Consider the following 18,571-nt stretch of genomic DNA (forward strand, 5'->3'; position numbering starts at 1 on the left):
AACTATAAAAAGCAGCACGGCTGCCTCTTCAGCAGCAAGGCAGCTACGCCCAAAGTGTACCAAACATGTTGGTATTTGTACTGAACTTCCACGCCATCAAACCAAAGCATCTACCAAAACCTGGGCTCAGGATCTTCATTCACAATCCATAGAACATCTCTTCAGGAAAGGCAATATCAAGACTGCTGACAGAGGAGGACACTGACTGCTGGCACTGGAAGTTTTAATTAGTTCTGATTTTCCATAAGACTTTGGAAATGATTCCCCACCTCTGGGTGTGAGTTTATTTGAAGTTGTGACTCTCTCAGGGCCTGACCAGACGTTGCTTTGCCTTACTCTCGTTTAAGGGCTGGACAGGCTGTTTGGATTTACACATCATTTTTACTACTTCTCTTTGACACGAGGTTCCCAGTTTCACTGGGATTTTTAAAACGAGTATCCCACCTCCCAGTTCCTGGATGGCACTGCTGCAAGAGCTGGAGTGCTGCCCTGCCAGGCCCGGCTCAGTGACCGCACGGAGCAGTTATGAACAGACCGAGCGGTTTATAAACTCTGTGAAGAATCTCCAGCGGAGCGAGTCCCTCCAAAGGGCGGGCAGCAGAGGCAGTTCCGTCAGTGCCAGAGTGCTCCCGGCCGTCTGTCCGCGATCCCGGCCAGCACCCCGCGGGGATCCCCTGCCCGAATGAACCCGTGTCCCGGACCGAGCGGCCGCCCCCAGCCCCGCCCGGCCCCGCGCGGTCCCTCCAGCAGCGCCGCCCTGAGGCCCCGCGGCGGCACCGCGCAGCGCCGAGCGCTTCAGTGCGGACACCGAGACGCGGCGAGCGGAGCCAGCAGCCGGCAGCGGCCTCTGCGGGAACGGAGCCGCGGCACGGGCAGCGCTGCCCGCGGCCCCGACCGAGCGTGGCGGAGGCGGCGCGTCCCCAGCGCACAGCCGCGGGCGGGCGCTGCCCGGAGCGGCCCCGAGGGCGGGCGCGGACCCCGCTCAGACCGGCCCCCTCGGCGCGGAGCCCGGCGCCGGCCCCGCGCGTCGCTCCGCGCCCCCCCGCGCCCGCGCACGGACCAGCCGCCCCCCCCCCCGGCGCGCGCGAGCGCAGCCTGACCGTGGGGCAGGAGGCGCCGGGGGAGCCCCAGAGCGATCCGGGCTGTCCCTGTCTGCCGCCAGCTCGGGCAGGGCCGGCCGCTGCTCCGCCGCCTCGGGGCCGCGGCACGCCGGGACGGGCTGCGCGGGCGGGGCCGGCTCCCCCCGCGCAGGCGCCCGCCCCCCCCCCCCCGCGCGCCGCAGCTACCCCGCCCCGCGCCCCCCCGCCCGTCCCGCGGGCGTGTGTGTCTGCGTGTCGGAGGGCGGGAGCACGCGCGGTCCGGGTGTGCGTGCGCGTGTGTGACTATGTCAGGGGGTCGCTGGGTGTCTGCGCGGGACTGTGCCTGCGCGTGGGGGGGCTGTGGGAGCGCGGACGGGGGCTGCGGTGGGTGAGAAAGTGCGTGTGCGACAGCGCGAGAGGGGTGCGAGGCCGTGTGGGGTCTGTGGGGGTGTTGGCGTCGGGGTTTGGGTGCTGCCGCGCCCACGGGAGCGCGCACGGGGGTCGCGCCCCTGTGCCTGCGTGTGCGCGCGTGCCTCAGTGTGTGCCTGCGCGGGTGCGTGCACGTGCCCGGCCCCGGTGCCCGTGTGCTTCCGCCCCTGCGCGACTGTGCCGCTGCGCCTTCGGCAGGGGGGGGCGGCTGCGTCTCCCGGGGCCGGTCGCGCGTGGCCGTGGCCGTGTCTCGGCTCCGGGCGGGGCCGGGACTCCGCGGGCGGGGGCGCGTCCGCGCACGGTCCCCGCGCCGCTGCCGCCGGGCGCTCTCCAGGGTGCTGAAGCGGCGCTGCCCGCGCTGCCCTAATTAAATGAATTTAATGAGAACTTAGCTCTAAGTACACATATCCTATAGGTGATATTTATCCGGGATTTTCCCCAACAGACAATTTCGCAGCCCGGTTTGATTGGGAGAGTAAACAAAACATGCTTCACTCACCTTCAGCCGTTAAAACTTCATTTGTGGGACCTCAAGAGCAAACGCTCTAACACAGAACACAGCGCGTTGTGCTCAGTCACGTTGTGAAATTCCTTCTTAGTACTCACCACTGAGACTACTAACTTAGTATTTATCTAATGACAGAGTTGCTGCAATAACACATCTGTAAATCGCCTGCTACAGTTCATCTCCAGTTCCCGAGCCATCCCTACCCTGCATCTCTGTCGTGCTGCCTGTCTCCATCCCTGCCCTCGCTGAGACAGCAGGGTGAGGGCTGTCGCTTGTGGGAGGCATCGGCCTGTCAGCCCTGCGCAGCCTCTGAGAAGCAGCAAGGCTTTGATGACAAACAGGCCTGGGGAGAAAGATCAGAAACTGCCGAGTTGTGCCGAGGTGGCAGGGAAAAACAACGGACAGCTGCAACACTGAGCTGTGGGAAAGCACTGAACTGTGAGAAGTTACTGCCGTGTGAACAGTGCGTGAACGAGAGGGTGATTGGTCTGTACAGTGCGTGTTAGAGTGGTCTTATGACAGGAGAAAAGGTTGATAGCTGTCTAATTGCTGATTTGCTAATTATGAAGTAAGAGCTTTGGCGAGAGCATAAGTATGTACTATTGTAATAATAAAGGGTCTTTCCCTCTGCACTTCCATGGAGAGTCCATGCCTCAGTTGCCACACATGGTGCCCCGTGTAGCGGGCGGTAAGTGTGACCAGCTTGGATCACTCTGGTGTCAAACCCCTCAGAACTTTGGAGCTGCTGAAAGGAAGCAGGAGCCGGCATCAATCACCGCTGCAGGGTGAGCAAGGTGAGCTGTGGGGAAGTGATGGGGAGTTTAATATCCTCGGAAGAAAATTCAGTGTTTTCACTGATGGAAAGACTGTTAGTTCAAAATAAGGTCCATATTAACCCACATGTCTTGAAGAGACTTTTACAGTGGGTAGTAGCAGAAGTACTGGGAGTTGATGCGGTTACTATATTCACTGTTCTGATATGGGATGGAGCAGCAGTAAGACTGTGGGACTGTGCAGCACGAGGGAATCAGGTTGTGGCAGAACTCTTACCGACAAGGAGAACTCTTTTTGAGATAACAAAAAGACAAAATAATGAATGCGGCCAGTCTGTTAACACAGAGGAGGAGGACACAGAGGGTGAGGACGCATATTTTGAACCCTGGCAGCAAGATTTATATGCTGGGTCTCTAGGCTGTGATAATCTTTTAGACCCTGACACTGTAAATCTTAAAGAGAACCTGGCCTGTGTCCTCCCTTAGCTGGGGATGATCCCTGGGTAAAAGTGAGGCAAGAAGCCTTGGCGCAAGGGGATATGGACATAGCGAGAAAGGTTGTTGCTCCTGTAATCAATGAGCTGGGACGTCAGCCATGTTGGGAAGGACTGCAATTTTCTGTTACTAAAGAACGACAGAAAAGCGTTAATGAGGACGGGCTTCAAAACTCACTTCACAACAGGTAAACTGGAGGCAATCACTCATGGGTATCAATTGGTCCCGTGGGATTGGCTGGCACTTTTAAAAATGGTACTAACGCCGGCACAGTATTCTATCTGGAAAACCGAGTGTGTGAATCTCTGTACTCAGCATTCGCACCCCCCTACCTGCAAGCGTGGGGTTGGCGGTGGCAGCCTCGGGCCTCCCCGAGCACCCCCCACTGCAGGGTGACTGCCTGCAGCCAAGCCCGGCACCACGCCCCCGGCATCCCTCCGCCCATCCTGCCTCCCCCGAACACCAAAAGCGGCAGTTTTTACAGAAGGTGTTGACACTTGTCTGTCAACACCAGATAATCAATAAGCATGGCTTTATATATTCTTAATGCTGGTTTGATGTTTGTAGTATTTGTCATTTTATGTTGTGTGAGTAATAAGTGTAAGGGGTCCCTTTGTGTGGGTGTGTGACTGTTCTGTGGGTGTGAGGCACAGCCCAGCTGCAGCTGCAGAGTGCGGAGTTCTCTGACCCGCAGTTCCGTTATCCTGCGAGGGAAGGGGCCGGAGAGGAACGAAGCGCAGGGCAGACTCTGTACCAGTGGGGGGGTAGTGCAGGACCAGTGAACATTCCTTGGTACAGAAGGTCCTGGTGCCCGCCTGCTGGGTCATCGGTGCTGCATGTTTGTTCGGGCTCAGTGTTTTAAGTGTCATAGGTGAAATATCTCCTCTAGCGGGAGGCAGTAATTCTGTGTTAATTGTTGTCTTGAATTTAGGTGCGTACTCTGTGGGGAGAGTGCACCCTTGTACCATCTGCCTGAGGGGGATATTGTCAGAAGATCATCTACCTCCTTACAGGGGTTGTTCATTTTACCAGGGGTCATAGATGCCGATTATGAAGGGGAAATCAGAATTATGGCCTGAACCCTTGTACCCCCATGTTCAGTAACAAAAGGGTCAAAAATTGCTCAGCTTGTTTATTTTACTGCAGCTCCCCCTAATAGTATGCCGAGAAGCATAGTATGAATAGTATGCTGAGTGACTCAGGATTTGGATCAGCAGGTACTCCTCAAATATTTTGGGCTCAGACAGTGACACAAGGTCGACCTCTGATAAAATGTACCCTCACCAAAGCAGAAGAATCTGTTGAACTGACAGGCATTTTAGATACTGGTGCGGATGTGACTGTAATATCTGCGAGCAGATTGGCTGTTAGCTCGGGTAACTCAAGGGCTTTTCGGGGTTGGTGGTCATGCTGTAACATTTCAAAGCAAAGATCTCATTCATGTAAGGGGCCCAGAAAACTGGGTAGCAAATATTTGTCCATTTATATTGGAAACCCCTATTACATCATGGGGTCGTGACGGTATGGCTCGATGGGGAACTCAAATTGGATCAAATTTGTCTTAATCGCCACTACAGCACAACCCACCCCTAAACCCACCTTGAAACTAACCTGGAAAACAGAATCACCTGTGTGGGTGGGTCGGTGGCCCTTGCCAATGGAAAAGTTGAGCCACCTTAATGATTTAGTTCAGGAACAATTAAGTGCAGGACATATTGTACCTACCACCAGTCCTTGGAACTCCCCAGTGTTTGTTATTTTAAAGAAAAGTGGTAAATGGTGACTTTTACATGATCTCCGACACATTAATGATGCCATGGAGGATACGGGTACGTTACAGCCAGGAATGCCCTCCCCAACAATGATTCCCTGAAACTGGCATCTTGTAATAATTGATCTAAAGGATTGATTTTTTTTTACCATTCCCTTGCATCCAGATGATGCACCCAAATTTGCCTTCTCTGTTCCCAGTATTAATGTTAGTGAACCTACAAGATGGTACCACTGGGTTGTTTTACCATAAGGCATAAAAAAGTCCCATGATGTGTCAGTGGTTTGTTGCAAAGGCTTTGAGCCCTGTTAGAACGCAGGTCCCCCAGGCTGTTATATATCATTATATGGATGACATCCTTAGAGCAGCAGAAACACAGGAGATCATGGAAAAGCCTCTTGCTTTAACCAAAGACTCAGTATCTCGAGTGGGGTTACAAATAGCACCTGAAAAGGTACAGAGATCATCACCGTGGCAGTACCTGGAGTGGAGAATTTGTGAACAGGCCATTGTCCCACAACAGGTTAAACTTAAAACTGATGTTAAGACTTTAAATGATTTACAGAAACTATTGGGAGCCATAAATTGAATACAGCCATTGTTGGGCCTAACTAATGATGATCTGCATAGCTTGTTTGGTATTTTGTGAGGCGATCCTTCACTGACATCACCCAGAGTACTTACAGAGAAAGCGAAACAAGATCTCCACCATGTGGCTAACACCATGTCCTGGTTTATCTAGGATAGGGTTAAGTTTCCCCAGCAGTGGGGGGAAGCTCTAGCCGCGTTATTCATATACCATGCTGACGTCACGTCCTGGTGCCAAAGCGCGGCAGCGCGAGAGAGTCGGTTAACACGTGTGTTATGCCATCACTCTGTTCTCACTGCTGTATTGGTAGATATCTTGCTCTGTTCATTGTTATCACTGTTACTGTTATTGTTATTGTTGTGGTTTGTTGTGTTGCTGTTGCATTCTTGTGTTAAACCTCTCCTTATCTCAGCCCCGGGGCTTTGTATTTCACTCCCTTTATGGGGGAGGGGCAGCGGCTGCGTGGTCTCAGACCCCGGCAGGGACTAAACCACCACAACTTTTGGCGCCCAACGTGGGGCAACAAGAGGGTTGAGATAAGGACAAAAGGAGAAGGTGTGTTAGAGCAATCTGTTAGGTGTAATTTTTCTGTTTCTGTTTGCATTGTTTGATAAGGAACATTTGCAGTGCTGGCCAACTTGCTTGCGTGGTGGGGCTGAATTAGTCCTTATATCCACTGTGCATTCCCAGTGCTGGTGTTTGTTATCAGTGGAAAATGTGTCAAGGGTTTTGTTTTGCTGTACTGGCTGCAGACTGCTTATAATGTGCTTGTATCACTGCTTGTGGGGGTGAACCGGTACCTGTTTGCTGCCTGGGCTTTTGTTAGGGGTCTCACCCCCTCTATGAGTGAGCCAGGGGAAGAGATCCTCTCGGTTTTTGAGAGTTTTAGCTATCCTTGGAGCATCCAGGCCACTGTGTTCACAGCACAATGCTTTCTGAATGTCTGCCAGATCTTGTTTTGGGCCATGCGGTACTTCTCCAATAATGGCACCACCAGGAAACCTGCCCCGAGGGCAGGTAGTTATAAATGGCAAGGTGTGTGGGAAAAGATGGGCAAGTGCCTGAGTCAGTGGTCACCCCCAATGCTTTGGGATTTCACTCCTGAACAAATGCAGAGTCCTGATAAACTGGTGGAGTGTTTGGAAAAGGTGTGCTGCCAATCTGACAAACCCTGAGAGACACAACTCGCTGCGATGTGCTGGGGGCTTGCCCATGCCTACCGTGTCATCTTTAACACTGTTCACTGCCCTCAAGGGGGAGAAGGGGCTGCAGGATCTGAAAGTGAACCTGCTGGTACAGCAGCTGGGCCAGGGGGACAGGCAGTGCCAGTACCAGTCACCTCCACCAGCACAGCAGCTGAGCCAGAGGGACAAGCAGTACCAATATCAGTCGCCCCGACACAGAAAACCAAATATTCCAAAAAATCCCCTCGCAGTGTACAGGGTGATGATGAACCAGGCCCATCACGAGAGCAGGAGGAAGAGCCGGAGGTAACCATCCAATCTCTATCCCTGAGTGAGTTACGAGATATGCGGAAGGATTTCGGCCACCTTCCAAGCGAGCAAATTTGCACCTGGCTGCCCTGATGCTGGGATAGTGGAGGTGCTGGTTTGGAATTGGAGGGGAGAGAGGCCAAGCAGCTGGGACCTTTAGCCAAGCAGGCTGGTATTGACAAGGCAATAGGGAAACAGGCTCAAACCCTCAGCCTTTGGAGGCGACTCCTGCTCGGTGTGAGGGAGAGGTACCCCTACAAGGATGATGCTCTATGTCGGTTAGGCAAGTGGACCAACATGGAGAAAGGCATTCAAAACCTCAGGGAATTGGCTGCGTTTGACATGGTCTGTGGTGATCTGAATGATGAGCGGTCACCAATGGATCCAGATCAGGCCCCTTGCACACAGTTGATGTGGCGGAAGTTCCTGCAAAGTGGACCAGAGGCACATTCCAAAGTACATTCCAGACTCAGAGAGTGGACGAAGTGATTGGCCAGCTCCGGCAATATGAGGGAAGTCTCCCTTCCTCCCAACATGCTTTGGTTTCAGCTGTAGAGGAACTGTCTCAGAGCTCCAAAAAATGGAAGAGGACATGTCCTACATTCCACCTGCATGGGCAGATGTCTCAGCTATTAGAAGCAGGCGCTTCCCCACCCAAGAGAAGGGCAGTGGAAGATACACACCACAGGGCACCCTGTGTTCTTCCTCCGCGACCATGGGGAAAACGAGGAGGTGGCATGGACAGCCCACTTCTGCCCTAGCTGCATGAGTACAGCAGCTGAAAGGGAAGACCACCATGAAAGGGGAGTCTTCCAAGAGAGATGCAGCTCCAGTGTGCAGTTGGAAATCCCCCAGACAGAATAGAATGGCCAACATTATGCTTGACCCTCTTGAGGGGGCCAGTGAGTCATTCTTGCAGGAGTCACTCTTAGATCAAGTGAGTGATGGTGAGCAGGATTAGAGGGGCCCTGCCTCCAGCCAGGTGGAGGAAAGGGATAATCAGATTTACTGGAAGGTGTGGATCTGATAGCCTGGCACATCAGAACCACAAGAATACAAGGCCTTGGTAGACACTGGCGCACAGTGCACCCTGATGCCATCAAGCCACAGTGGGGTTGAACCCATCTGCATCTCTGGAGTGACAGGGGGGTCCCAACAGCTGACCCTATTAGAGGCTGAAGTAAACTTAACTGGGAAGGACTGGCATAAGCACCCCATTGTGACTGGCCCAGATGCCCTGTGATCCTAGGTATAGACTACCTCAGGAGAGGGTACTTTAAAGACCCAAAAGGGTACCGGTGGGCCTTTGGTATAGCTGCCCTGGAGGAGGTTGAGCAATTGTCCACCTTACCCGGCCTCTCAGAGGACCCCTCGGTGGTGGGGTTGCTTAAGGTTGAAGAGCAGCGAGTGCCAATTGCTACCAAGACGGTGCACCGGCGGCAGTACCGCACTAACCGAGATTCCCTGGTCCCCATCCATCAGCTGATCCATCGACTAGAAAGCCAGAAGGTGATCAGCAAGACTCATTCACCTTTCAACAGCCTATATGGCCAGTGAGAAAACCTAGTGGCGAATGGAGACTGACCGTGGACTACCGTGGCCTGAATGAAGTTACGCCAGCGATGAGTGCTGCAGTGCCAGACATGCTAGAGCTCCAGTATGAGCTGGAGTCGAAGGCAGCCAAGTGGTACGCCACAACTGACATCGCTAACGCGTTCTTCTCCATCCCAATAGCACCAGAGTGCAGGCCACAGTTTGCGTTCACTTGAAGGGGTATCCAGTACACCTGGAATTGATTGCCCCAGGGGTGGAAACACAGCTCCACCATTTGCCATAGACTGGTCCATACTGCACTGGAGAAAGGTGGGGCTCCAGAACACCTGCAGTTCATTGATGATATCATTGTATGGGGGGACACAGCTGAGGAAGTCTTTGAGAAAGGAAAGAGCTGTGGAGACCCCCCTGGGGTGGTGTGGGGGCAGCTGTGGAGGCTGCCTGCGTGTGACAGTGGGGTCTGTGCAGGGGGAGCTCCGAGGGTCCCTGTGCGTGGCAGGGGAAGCTGTGGCAGTTGTTTGTGTGTGACAGGTCTGGGGGGAGGGTGCCGTGGGGCGTGGGGAGCTGGGGCTGTGTGTGGCAGAGGGGATGGCGTGGGGGGAAGCTGGGGGGTTTGGGGCAAGGGGAGGTGTGGGAGACCTCCCTGTGTGGCCCTGGGGTCAGCGCCTGCTGGGGTGTCAGGGTTAGGCCTCCCCTCATGCCTGTGCCTTAGCAGAAGAGGGCAGGGCATATGGGAGGACATAGTTCAGTCTGGAGGTGAAAACCCCACAGCCAGCCCTCCTCAGCGAGTAGAAAAGGATCCAACGTCCCTTTGATTTCAGTGCCCGGAGAGTGCAGCTTCTGCAGGAGGACGTGGTTCAGGGAGAGGTTGAGAGCGTGAGGATGGGGAGAGGATCTCAGCTTGGGGTCGCTACCTTTGTTGGTGTGGGAAGGGAAGTCTTGGGGCTGAAACTGTGTGAAAAACCTGTCAAGAAAACTACCAGGCAACGTGTTCTTGTAGAATTCTCCCAGTAATCCTGATGTTCACTATTTCACCGTTGAATCATTGTACCAGTGAGGAGGTAGTAATGTATATGTGAAGTATTTGTCCCAGAAAGCAAATTATTTATGTTCCCCTCTAGTGAAGAATTATGTGACAAGTTTTTAAGTGAGTGGCAGGAAGGAGCAGTAGCATATTTTGGTGACAGGACTAGAAGAAAAAGTCACCAGAGTTATTTCTTTCACATCTGGTATTAACTTTTAGATGTACCGAAACCCCAGGAGGTGGCTCTATAGATAAAAAACATTTCAGGTGGCTTTCTTGGAGGAGTCTAAGGCTGCTACCTGGGATCTCAGGTCCCTGAAGCAGGGCTCAAGACAGTGTGGGACATGTCTGTGAGGAATCTTGGGCAGATCCCAGAGAAGAGAGTGTCCTTTGAGGGAGAAAAAACCTCTTGGGTATCTTCCTTGGAGGAGTCTGGGGCTGCTACCCAGGATTAGGCATCCCCAAAGGAGAGGTGGAAAGACTCCAGGACATGCCTGGGAGGAGTCTCGGGTGGATTGTGGAGCAAAAATCTTCCTTTAGAGGAGAAAACACAACTCGGGTATGTTCCTCTGTGCTAGTTTGTTCTTGAGTGGACAGGGAACAAAGTGATCTATACAACGGATGAATTTGATCAAATACGCGAGTACTAGTGTAGCCATTCTGCAAACATAATATCATTCCTTCTAACTGAGCTTATTCAGTAATCTTCTGGGATATGACAGTGCATGCAGTTCTTGCAGTGAACTTTTGAAACTCTGAAGTTGTTCCGTAGGCTGATGATTTAATATTTTGTCTTGAAAAGGTTCTGCTTTTTGATGGCTCTTGCAACTACATTGACCCACAGACATTCCAGTCTCATCAGCGCTGCCAGTTGCTTTTGAGCAACCTTAGCACAGTCTTGAATTTTTTTCCAACAGAAGCACAAGAGCTTACTGAAAAAGGTTTGTAATAGCATTGCTAAACCTTTGGTATGTTTTATTAATATTTAGAATGATGCTTGGGTTGTAATTGTGGAAAAAAGAGCTTTTGTCGTTGTTGATGACTGGAAGACAGTCAAATTTAGCTGGGAGAAGGGGCTTAAATCTGAGAAGTTGGGAATACCACTTAATATGCATAAGTTCAGGAAAACTGTTGTGGAGTTCATGCAAGTGGGTAGGGGAGGCTGCATTCAGCAAGAAGCTGTGTAAGCAGCTGGGTTGAAATGACAGCAACTGAGTGCAGTAATGCTGAAAACTGTTCTTTTTCATTCTTGTGGTGCTAGGGCCTGAATAATAGGCCCTGAAACAAAGTTGACCTCTAGATGAACCTCACAACCAAACATTATCCATTATTAGTATCTGCTAATTAGTAAAATCTGCATTACCATTAGTGTTAATTATTAGTATCTGATCATTAATGAAATATGAATGCTCACTAGTGGCAGATGCAGCCTGGACAGAATATAATCAGTAGTGAGGATGAAATGTCATGAGAATGTACCCAACTTCCCTTGTTCAGCCTTGTTCAAGGCTGAGAACCCAAGTGTTTGGCCTTGTTAGAAACTCCCTTGGTTCTCCCTGCCGAGCCCTGGCCAGGCTCTGGGTGGAATCCAACAGGAGGATGAAACCAGATGTTTCTGCTCAAAGAAAAGTGCAAGTCTTTCTGACTTGCTGATTTTTGGGTATATAAGGCTGGACCCGCTCACAGCGACTCTGGATGCCTCAGCTATGACGCAGCGCGTAGGATTTCCCACTCGCCGGGAAAGGCTCAATAAATCCTCACTGCACCCGGGGCTGCCCAGTGCCTGCGGGTCTGGATGGTGGGAATGGGTGCAAGTGGGGATGGATCTTCCTTAATCACTATCCTCCCCATCGTGTAGTAATGATTAGGTGCTTTACCTTGCTTATTCTTATTTTTCTGTAATTAACTGTATGTAGTAATGATTAAGTGTACTATTCTGTATTTTTCTTATTGCTCATTTTCTGTATTATTTGGTTATATCTTTTAATTATTAACAGTAAAATAAATCTACTCTTTTTACTCTGGTGTCTGAATTTAATTGGCATCCTCAATCAGCAGAGCAATTCTTAGCTAGCAATTTATAATTGCATGCAAATGTTGTATTGCAAATTGCTAAAAAATATAAAGGAAGCATAAATGAGTAACTTCTGAAGTAAGTAAATTGGGTTTCTATAGCTTTTTGTGTTGTTAGTTGCCCTTGCACTATTGAGGGGAAAAAAAAAGAATATCCCTTTGCTGTAGTAAAAGTCTCTGTTATGTGAAAAAGACATGTCTTATTCATGAGTGTATTTAAAAGTTCAGGCTTTATTTTTTTTATTTTAGCCTTCAGTGAATGTGGCTCTTTGTAGGGATTGCTTTTTGTTTTGGTGGTGGTTGTGGGTTTTTTCTTCAAATAAGGAAGTGATACAGAGTGAAAAATGGAAAGACAAAGATTTCTACTATGTTATTTTTATACTTTCTGTTTAAGATGATGAAGGGAGTTTTGTCAAAATTAAAGGAATTGCATAACAAAAATCACCTTATGCCTTTTTTCAGGTTTTACAGACTTGACAAATCAGCAGGTGGTAACTGACCTCATTTCTTGGTATGCACAAGTGGTCACCTGGTTCTGTCGACCCAGTCTCCTTCCAGAGGGTGTAGGTAAGCCTAAACTGTAACCCATTTGTGACAAGGAGACTCTCCAGTAAGTGATTCCTATGAACACATGCTCAGCCCTGTTTCTGTAAATATTTCATCGATAACAAGTCGTGTTGGTTCAGTTGCAGCGTGTGTTGAAATTCTGTTCGTGAAACTGAGACTACTGTGTTTTTTCAAATAGCATAGAGCAATGCAAGCAGTTTCTTTCCTGGATGCTTTTTAGAAAGAACAGTATGCCTCTGACTTCAAGGAGTTGCTTGTGTCCACAGCTTGAAATACTTGTAATTTCAAACACATTACTATTAAACAAGAAATACTGTAATGCTTGTTTCTACAGTAAAAGCATTACCTACATGTTTTGAACTTTTTATTTATTGCTTGAGGAAGAAACACACCTTGGAAAAACTTCTTTATTTGGATAGATTAGAAATTCAGTTGTCGGCCTTAATTGTCTTACAAATGCTCATGCGACATGTTTAAAAACCTTCCCTTTGAGAATTGTTGGGATTTTTTTATAGCGAACTTCAGCTTACACTACATATTCTGAATGCTACATCAACTTGAAATGGCACTTGAGACAAGAAGGAATTGAGTCTGGTGTCTTACATCCCTTTTAGCAAAGGCAGAAACAGGACTGGCTTCTTTCAAAGTTGGAGTCTTGCCTGTGCTTGAGGCTTAGCTTGTACAATCTTCTGTCTTTTTAGTCCAAAATTTTAGTTTAAAAATGTGATGTTACTTCTTTAACTTGCGTTTACTTTATTGCCTATAGATGATGACATGCATTTGTCTAGACCGTTCTACAATTATCCTCTGATTCAGAGCTGCTATACTGGTCATCGACAGAAGCTTGAGCATTTATCGAGGTAAGCTAGAACACTTCCACTGCAAATTCAGGAGTGGAAGGGAATGGCTTTTATATCAACAGTTGTGTTTGCTACGCTTAATGCGTGTGCTGGCAGTACTCTTGACTTCAGCAATGCCTGTGTTCTGTTGAACGCAGAGGTTACTTTCCTGTGTGCAATGTTTATATATACCTCTGCTTAGTGCTCTTGGTTGGTATCCTCATTTTTTTGTAGCATACTTAATTCATTGGCTTGTCTGTGTAATTTGTTACTATTGAAAAAGATCATGTGATTAGGATAGGATCAGTGATCTCCAGTTCAGCAAAGCACGGTGTTCACGGAACAGTTGCTCTGGACACAGAAGAAAGCGTATTTTTTTAAAAAGATAATCTCTGTTATTGACTAGTAATAGATGGTCATAATTGTATTGGCCTAAATCTCCTACTCACAAGTACATTTGTGTGATTTAATAAGATAGTGAGAGTTACATGTAGTTGGCACATCAAGCACTCTACTGGGTCTTGGCTAAAAGTCACTGCCTAATGTAAAAAAATCTTATCCAAAAAACCACAAGGTAGGGAAGAATGAATGCATAATAGCTAGGTAATGCCCTGCTTATTCACTGAAATACCATAAATCAGTTTAGTATGGAGGGATTGGAAAGTACTTAACTATTAACCAGAAAACCACCACCACCAAACCCCTCAAGATAATAAGGCAAATTCTTAGCTTGTCAGAGTTCAGTGTCATCAATATTTTCTTCCGTACCAAAGATTAAAAAATACATTTTCACAAATATGCTGGGAAAAAACCTCTTGATGTTCAGAAAAATCTGGAAATAATGAATAAAGATTAGAACAATATATTTAGAGATATACTTAAAACTCAATGTTTGGAAAAATCTGGAAGTGATGCACCCAGCAGACCCACGGCCTGGGGCTTGAGTGCCATGACATAGGAGATGTGGAAGAGACAGGTCTGCTCCTGCAGAGCTGCGGAGGGAGAAGTAGAAAACACTGGGGGGCTGAGAAGGAGCCCACATGTCCCCTGCCATGGGCAGCCCACGCAGCCCATGCCGGCCGCTGGCATGAGCAGGTTGTGGATGGGGTGGAAGTGCTTGGTGAGCCAGAGAGCTAAGATGATGTTGGGGAGGAGGAAGAAAGAGCAGCATCCCATGCTGAAGTTGGCAGCGTTCTGCAAGAAGAGAGTGTGTGGATCCCTGCTGGGCTCTGCTGGGAGAAGCAGCCCCCAGGGTCTGTGGGGGGCATGGGAAGCCTTGCAGTGGCTGTTCCCAGTGGTGTGGCGGAGTCAGGGCTGCTGTCAACCCCAGCTGCCCCTAATTTGTGCCAGTCTGCCCGAGCTAGTGCTTTTGGTCAAGAGATCAATCCAAGCTTTCACTGCAACCCAGCCCCCAGAAGGGGGGCTTTGCCGTCCATGGGGCTTTTCTTCAGAAGCCTCTGTTGTCTTCCCCATGCTGCTCGGTGCCCCACTGGCCGTGTTGGGCCATGTCCCTGCTACTGCCCCAACCTGACGCCCCAGGCAGCAGCAGCCCACTCCGTACCTCATGGTCTGGCAGCGGCTCAGCCTTGCTGCCTCCCCTGCCAGCTGTGCGTTGGCCTTGTTCCCCAAGGAGCCTTTTGAGGCCCCTTGGCGTCTTCTCTAGGGGGCTCTTTCTCCTCGCCACCTCTGGGCAAAGGCAGGCTCCTCGCTCAGCTCAGCTTTTCAGGGCCCAGTCAGGCATCTTGATGTAGACTTCCAAAGTCATCTCGGACACTGCCTGGTTCGCTTCCTGAACTTCATGGGAAAGCCATGAACGACCACAGAAAAGAACCACGGCAGCGGGCAGTTCAGCGTGGCTAGTAAGCGCCTGCAGAGGCAAACGGTCAGTGTCAGAAACGCAAGGCCAGCCTTGTTTATGGTAGCTGGGTCCTTTCCACAGGGTGCGGTCCTTCAGAAACAGACTGCTCTAGTGTGGGTCCTCCTGCTCCCGTGTGGGCAGCTCTCCATGGGGCTAGCACCGTCGCTGATGGGCTCAGCTTTGGCCAACAGTCTGTCTAGGAGCTGGCTGCAGCTTGCTCTGCTGGATGTGGGGGAAGCTTCTGGCATCTTCTCACAGAAGCACCCTGGGGAAAGGACCCAGGCTGGAGCAGTTTGTGAGGAAGGGCTCACGCTGGAGAAGTTCAGAGATGACTGTCTCTCATGGGTGGGACTTCACGCTGGAACAGGGGAAGAGCATGAGGAGTCCTTCCCCTGAGGAGGAAGGAGGCAAACTGACCACAGCCCCCATTGCCCTGTAGCCTGCCCCTACCCCGGTACCAAAACCTGGTCACATAAACCCAATGCAGGGAAAAAGAAGTAGCTGATCCAGCTGAGCTGAGTGGGGACTATGAGCTGCCTGGGTCATGGCCTCAATGCCACCCACAGCCTCCCTGTGCCCCATGGCAAATGCATTTGTGACTATTGCCTATCCCCAAGGCCACCAACTCACACCTGTGTACCTGCTGCTCTTCCAGGAGCTTCTGCGACGCGCATGGTAATTTGGGGGCTGATCTGTTGGGCTGCAACTGCTCCATCCCTGACCCACAGCTAGTCTGGAGGATTGTGTCACAGGTGGAGTTCTGTCCCTCTGACAAGAACCTGGCCAAGGATGCTTTCCTCCAGAAGAACAAGATGGGCTTCATCAGCCTCAAACTGCTGATGTCCTTCAAGAAGGTAGGCAGCCCATGGCGCTGGCCAGCTGGGGTGGGAATTGGCCTTCATGTGGAGGATGTCGGAGTGTCTAGGTGTGCTCTGGCTGTCTCTGGTGGAGTGTACTGGGAGGTCCAGGCTCTACTCAGGCTGTCTGTGTCCCGGTGAAGTGCTGATGGTGCAGAGCTGGGCTCTGCTCTTTGCCTTCAATGTGCTGCAGCAGTTCTCCAGCCAGGGAGGGTGGCTGGGGAAGTGGTGAACAGTCCTCAAACCAACCCCAGGGCTGGATTCACCTCTTCTGCCCATGGTACTCTCAGGCTCCTTTGGGAGAGATCGTTCCTCAACCAAACTCTGCAGGAAGGTGCTGTTGGTGTGACGTACGGGAAAGCTGCAGCTTATTGTCGCGGTCCAGGGGGGACTGGGGACCTTCTGCGAACCCCAGAGATGCTCATGTGAAAGGGGGATATTGCCTTGCCGTGACTTCAGGTTGATGGGGTTGCAGCCTGCCTAAAGGACGGGTTTAGAGTGGTCCCTGCCGGGGGAGACTCACAGGGACATGGTGGCCCCCTCTCTTCCGTTGGTGATATACCTGATGCGTGACTACTAGCTCACGCTCTGTGCCCTGCAGTGCTCAGAGCTGCTGGAGGTGAAGGAGGAGTGCGCCAAATGGAGGTAGAGAGGGTTGAAGAAGCACCTCTGAGGAGCTCGGGAGCAGGCAACTGCCCTGTGTCAGGTGTCAAGCGAGCGGGGCAGAAGGGGGCTTGGCTGAGCAGGGACCTGCTCGCTGAGCTGCAGAGGAAAAAGGAATTGCACCATCTCTGGGAGCAAGGTCAGGCTTGGCAGGAAGACGGCAGAGCTGTCACAGGGACACGGTGGTCCCCTCTCTCCCATTGGTGAAATACCTGATGCGCGACTGGTGGCTCACGCTCTGTGCCCTGCAGTTCTTGGAGCTGCTGGAGGTGAAGAAGGAGGGCACCAAATTGAGGTGGTGAGTCCCTGTCCTCACGTTCCTGCTGAGCATCCCCCTCAGCAAACTGCTGCTGGCCTGGGATCTGGTGCCGCAGGAGCAGGACATGCTGCTGCTGCTCCAGAAGAACTTCCCTGAGACCATCACGAGGATGTTCAGCCCCTTCAGCACCATTGCCTCCATCTGAACCCTGTGGCTGGGCCACAAGCTGCCTTCGGATGTGCAGAAATACACGTCGTGCTTCCCTGAGCTGCTGAGCAAGTGCTGTGCGCTGGAGGAGTACGAGAGCATGGAGGGCAGCCGCGGGGCCTTTGAGGACCTCGGCTGCCAAAGCCGCCCGGGTGGTGAGAGCTTCAGGGTGGTCCAGCTCTGCAGGAAGGGCTCCAAGAAAAAACGTGGGGCCAAGAGGGAGGCAGTGGAGGAGCTAGTGGACCAGCTGGGTTGGAAGGTGCAGGCAGCAGCTGTGACCTTCTTCTGCAGCATTGGAGACTCCCTGCTCTTCAGCTCTCCAAAGATGGACAGTGCCCCAACATCACTGTCCCCCCTCCTGAACAAGGACTCCTCAGTGGCCACCTGGCCCAGCAGTGATTTCAAGCCCAGCAACTCGGGCAGTGCCTTCACCAGATTGCTCCTCACCAGCAAAGTCTTCCCTGCGCTCGGGACAGGCTTGGGCACCGGCAGCTGCTATGGCCTCTGCTCCAGCACCGAAAGCCACCGCTGCTGTGGCTGGGGGAGCGGGGCTCGTGCCGGGGTACCCTGGAACAGCAGCCCCTCTCCTGATGCCAGACCTCCTCCTGGCAATCCCCCGGCAGCGAGGCAGGAGCCTGAGCCCCCTTGGCCTGTGAGGGAGGGGGCTTTGCCGGCCCAAAGGCCTGATGGCACCAAGAGCTTCTGCAGCAGCACTGGGAGAGGAGTTCAGCCTCTGGCACTGAGGTCCCTTTACGTTGGGTTCTAGGCTTTGCTTTTCTTTTGTCCCTCTGTTGAGCACCGTAACTCTCTGTGGCCCCTGAGAGATGCAGGCAATGGCTGCGGGGGTCAAAGAAACATCTGCACGGAGCCATCAGCAGCCCTGAGTGAGGGAGAAGGAGTCATGCTGGGGTGGTGGGACCCTACAGGGGCACCCACCGAGCCAGTCCCCATTGCCAACATCCCCTGGCTCTGTGCCAGGCACGTGGGGAGCTCGTAGCCGGGGCGATGCCTGCGGGGTGAGCTGCTATGCCAAAGGGACGGGGTCGCAAATCGGGAGGAGACTGGCTTGTGGGAGTGCAAACAGGAGAGATGGCCCCAAGTATTTGGTAAATACTCTGGCTGTGGGCTGTACTGGGCACACATCAGCCAGGCGAGGGCAGGGACACTCGCCCGGGCTTGCTGAACCCCCGTTATGATGTTTCCCCACAGGTGTGGTCGTGCCAGTGGTGTTGATGTCAGCAGATGGCTCCTCGCTGTGCCCATAACCAGGGATGGAGGTTGGCAGAACCGACGGGGCTGAGGTACCGATCTCCTTGATGGTTCTAAGGCTGGAGGTGTTGCTCCGCAGGCAGGGCAGGCAAGGGAAGGGCTGGCAGGCGATGTGAGGGAGAGGTGTGATGTTGCAGGCCTGACAGTCAGTGAGGACGTAGTTGGGAGCATCGGGGTGAGGATGAGGGGGATGGAAAACAAAGCAGATGTCCTAGTGGGTGTCTCCTGCCGCTCGCCCAGCTTGGAGTCTGGTGCAGAGCTGGG

General features: G+C 51.8%; 1 pseudogene; it reads left to right on the top strand.

The window, feature by feature from the left end:
• Window positions 1–10,824: 10,824 nt before the first annotated feature.
• On the top strand, window positions 10,825–17,804 carry LOC141938286 (uncharacterized; annotated as a pseudogene).
• The last annotated feature ends 767 nt before the right edge of the window (window positions 17,805–18,571 follow it).

Source organism: Strix uralensis, chromosome Z, assembly GCF_047716275.1.
Source record: "Strix uralensis isolate ZFMK-TIS-50842 chromosome Z, bStrUra1, whole genome shotgun sequence".
Lineage (NCBI taxonomy): Eukaryota > Metazoa > Chordata > Aves > Strigiformes > Strigidae > Strix > Strix uralensis.